Source organism: Microtus pennsylvanicus, chromosome 1, assembly GCF_037038515.1.
Source record: "Microtus pennsylvanicus isolate mMicPen1 chromosome 1, mMicPen1.hap1, whole genome shotgun sequence".
NCBI lineage: Eukaryota > Metazoa > Chordata > Mammalia > Rodentia > Cricetidae > Microtus > Microtus pennsylvanicus.
Window position 1 is genome coordinate 90,343,076 of NC_134579.1, and position 4,355 is coordinate 90,347,430.

Below are 4,355 nucleotides of genomic sequence, written 5' to 3' on the forward strand. Positions count from 1 at the left end.
TATGGTGTTATATACATTAATGGGAAAACACTAAATCAACAAAACAAGATGCTAATCCTTTCCAATAAACATGGTCACTTATTGTTTGAGCCAATAGGGGATCCACACTTGACTCTTAAGATTGGTGACACTGACTCATTTTGAAATGGCACATTGCTTGAGAAATTTGCGCATAGTCCAATTCGGTAGTTCTTGAAGGATTTTTAATATAACTTAAGTGAAATGTTAATATTCTTTTTTAGGCTTGATCTATTTTATAATCTACATCTCCTCTCACTTCTCTGATAGTCTATGTTTCCTCAGTCTTCTTTGGAACACATGGTTTTTGCTATTATCAACTTCAGAGACACTGGAATCACCTAGGATGGATAAGAACCTCCAGGCATGCCTGTGGGTGACGGTTGTTTGAGTTGGCTAAGGTGTGAAGGCCTACCTGCTGTAGGTGGTGCCCTATGGTGTCCAGGATTATATAAGTAGAGAAAGGGAGCTGAACACCATGGACTCATTACCATCTGCTTCCTGATTATGGAGCACATGACCTGTCTTCTAGCTCCTGTCCCTGGCTTCCCTTCGATGACCTACTCTCCACTAGAACTGTGAGCCAGAGTAAACTCCTTTCCCCTTATCGTGCTTTTCTCAGGGTGCTTATCATACTAACATCAAGACAGAACCAATCTTTATCTCCTCTCTGTCCTATAACAGTGAACATAAATAACAATTTCTGGCTGATCAATGGATTGGGCAACAAAGATTGTTCCATCTTATCTAGTATCAGAAGCCTCACTGGATTCTTCCGCTTTAGTGTCCAACCTTCCATTCTCTTTCTGTGTCATTTACTCTAAAACCATTATGTGGGGCTCATGAAGGAGGCTACTGCTGACTCCAAATGAGACCCAGTGGTTTGGGGTAGAGGTCTACATGGAAGGCAGCCTGGCTGGGTGTGAGTCCAAGCCAGCTATAAAGCCTCCACTGAGACGTGTCCTTAACAAGAAGCTTGTGCTTCAGTGAGTAGAGAACCCACTGGTGACTTCAGTGCTAGAGTATCTGATGTTTCTTCTAGCCTCTGCAGGCACCAGTTCACACATGCACAGGACCATATAGGAACACACATACACAAGCACACAAATTTAAATAAAATGATTTTTTGAAGGGATGAGCATTTGTTTACTGGGGGAGAAATTTTTTCAATTGAAAATAATTTTTTTCATATAATATATCCTTCTTATTTTTCTTTTCCTACTACTCCTCCCAGTTCCGTATACACACACTTCCTATCTAGATCCACTGTATCTCATTAGGAAACAAATAGGTTTTCTAAAGGATAATAAAATATAATACAAAATAAACTAAAACCAAGAGCTTAAGAGAAGGTATAGGAGTCAGACTCTCTCATTCACACACCTAGGAATCCCATCAAAACACTAAACTGGAAGCCATGATGCATATAAAGAGGTCTTGGTGCAGAACAGTGCAGGCCCTCTTCGTGCAGCCTCAGTCTCTGTGAGTTCATACCTGCATTAGTAGAGGACCTTATTTTCTGGGCATCCTCCATATCTTCTGGCTCTTATACTCTTTCTACCTCCTCATTCACAGGATTCCCTGAGTCCTGAAAGGAGGGATTTGGTGGAGACATTTCATTTATGGATCAGTGTTCCAAGGTTTGCATAATGTTTGGCTGTGGGTCCCTGTATTTGTTCCCATCTGCTGCAGGATGAAGCTTCTCTGGATGATGGATGATCTGCTTGCCTGGCCAGACACAAAGTAACTTTCTAAAAATGAATTGATCCTAAGAGTAGACTATGAAGTGTCTAGGAAAATGAATAAGAGGGAGAAGAAAGGAGGATATGGCAGGAATTATGATCAAAGGACATTATATGCTTGAATGAAAATATTACTAGGTGCTATGTATAATGATTACATGACAGTAAAACATGAATTGACCTAGCCAGGTATGGTTGTACTTGCCTTAAATCCTAAGACTTGGGAGGCAGAAACAGGCAGATCTCTGTGAGTTCAAGGCCATTCAAGTCTACTAAGTGAGTTCTGGGACAACAGAGAAATCCTGTCTCAAAACCACAACAAAAAATAAACTGACCAATTTACAAAGAATATCTTGAATAATGAAAGCCAAGTTTCTCAGTCTTGGTAAAATGAGACATGTTCAGAGCCAAAAAGAGTCTTTGTAGGTAGGCAGTGTAGAGTAGGGTGTTTTGTGATAGAATCTTATTTCTCTAAATAGGTGGTAGATAAAAATGATAGAGAAGGGATGAGAAGATGCTCCCACGTCTCTGAAAGAGTTAGGAAGCAGTGATATTCTAGCTGGCATGAGCAGTACTATATCCCAACTCCTGGTTTATGTTGACTATGTTTCTGGTTCTTTGGAGAAATGACAGAGTCTGAGGTTGTGAAAATCCAAGAGGAGCTCAGAATTCCTTTCTGTAACAGAAAGTACACACACGCTCAAAGACAAGATGTAGTGATATAGAGGCAAAGATAGGGCCATCCGTGGAGCTTACTGGACAGATGATCTTGCCCAAGAAATGAGCTTCAAGACACTGAGAGACACCCATCTCAAGAGGTAAAGTGGAAGTCCTACAAGATGACTCAGTGGGTAGCAGTGCCAGCTATAAAGACTTACAACCAGGGTTCAGTCCCTAGACACCACACGGTAGAAGAAGTGAACCAACTCCTTCAAATTGTCTTATGACTTCTACACAGGCACCATGATACATATGCATGTGTGCACACACACTAAAATGCAATTTAAAATGCTAATAATAAAGTAAAGAACAATTGAGGAAGACGTCAGCACATCACCTTCTGGCCTACACACATGGACACACATATGTGAACACATAAATATATACACAAACATACAACATACACACAAGTAATGGCAGATGAATGGATATATTTCCAAGCAATAGGAAAAGTCAACAAGGGTTACACTCACCTCTACTAATAAGACTAGATCTCAACTAGATCGAACTCCATTGTTTATGAAGCCAAAAGCATTTAGTTTTTGGTGTCTTCTGGACCAGAGAGGACAATTGCACTCATGGAGCCACAAAAGTTCTGGTTACCTGCACAAGACCCACACAAGATCAGCCAGTCATCTTTCCATAATGGATGTGGAGGGGCTCTTCAGTCCTAACCACATAGCTGAGGAGCTCATGAGAGTTTATGGTTACTAGAGAAGGAAAAGCCATTTTTTTCTCAGAGATATAGCCCCAGATATTTGCATCTACTCCAGTTAATGACCCCATATTATGAACATATGGGCAACACTAATTAGACTCAGTTGTTTATAAGTGAAAAGAAGATATGACATTAGGAGGGGGATTTGGGAGGGCATTCAAAGAAATTTGATCACGAAACTAGGGGATGTACATGAACAAATTACATTGTATACATGTAAGAAAATCTCAAAGAATACAACTTTTAATTATATGTATAAAAAGTGTTTTATTTCTGGTTCTTCTTGGTTCAGATTTCTATCTTCCCTCTAGATATATATGAAAATATCATTTTACCTTGTAGTGTTCACAGTGCTTGAAGGTGCCATACACTATACTGGATGAGAAAAGTAATTTACAGTGTCATCCAAGTGTGAACCATGTAAGTAACAATAATTATCTGCCTGAAAGCTATGCCCATTGGTGCAATTGTGGCAGAAATGTTATGGGAATAGCCAAACACTTATTAAGTGATATTTCAGGACCATTCTATGAGATGGAATGCATATCCAACACTGAGTTCAATGAGATCAAGAATCCGAGACTAGATAAACCATGAGTCCTAGGAGAATACCTACTACTATCTATTAAATTAATACAGCAAAAAAAATGCCTAATGACATACTGCTATTTCCATAGAATTGGGCATCACTTAGCCCTTATCAGTAAAACTTCTTGTAGTAGACAGTGTTTGCAAAAACCCCTACAACTTGTCAAAATAAAGAGACTTTGGAATGCTCAGTTCTGACCATGATGTCTATATCATACTCTCCTCAAGGCTCTGGGATCTATGTAGAATAGAAGTCAGAAAGTTTGTATGAGCCAGAGGTAGTGGATGACTTCAAGGAAACAGCATTTTTCCAGACACAGCATGGCAAATGCACATATGAACTCACAGAGACCATGACAGAATTCACATGAAGTGCCTAAGCTCAAACCAGAGAAAATCCTAGTATATAGGAACTCAGTATCCCACCCCTATCCAAGAAAATATTGTCAACTTACAACCCCCGAGAGAGGGAAAGTCAGTTTTCTTCAATGGAGTGACAAAGGTTTGTCAGTTACACTCAAGAGCAGGCCTCACACCCAGGAATAGCTACTCAACATAAACTGGATGCC